The sequence below is a fragment of the Sinocyclocheilus rhinocerous genome, unplaced genomic scaffold, assembly GCF_001515625.1.
Source record: "Sinocyclocheilus rhinocerous isolate Xijiao unplaced genomic scaffold, SAMN03320098_v1.1 scaffold258, whole genome shotgun sequence".
NCBI classification, from domain to species: domain Eukaryota; kingdom Metazoa; phylum Chordata; class Actinopteri; order Cypriniformes; family Cyprinidae; genus Sinocyclocheilus; species Sinocyclocheilus rhinocerous.
Genome location: NW_015634010.1, coordinates 931,336 through 931,860, shown reverse-complemented (window position 1 = coordinate 931,860; position 525 = coordinate 931,336).

Below are 525 nucleotides of genomic sequence, written 5' to 3'. Positions count from 1 at the left end.
ATATATCTATAAAAAAGATAAATAACTATAGTAAACTTAAATATTATAGTTTTTTATTTTATAATAAAATGTATTTATTTAATTTATTGATGGCTTGGAGAAGCTGCATAACAGATCTTGAACAGGGCCGTTTGTAAGGTGTTTTTTTTTTTAAACAATAAAATAATAATAAAACATAAAATGTATAACATATATTTGAAATTAATTATTTAATCAATTGATTATTTAATTGTTTGATTTGATCGATTGATGCCCTAGAGAAGCTGCATAACAGATCTTGTACAGAACTGTTCGCTTCATTTGTCTATAAACTTTATAATCTTTATTCTCAGTCAGTCAATAACCACATAGCAACCAATCTAATCACCCTAGCAACGCCCTGGCAACTCTGGTAGCAAATTTTGTATGAGTAAACACCACTGCTAAAACTTTCTTTAGAAACTGTAGAAATCTTGTTAAATAATACTCAGCATCCTGGATCAGAAAAGACTGGAAGGACGACAACATCAGGATAATAGTTTTTTT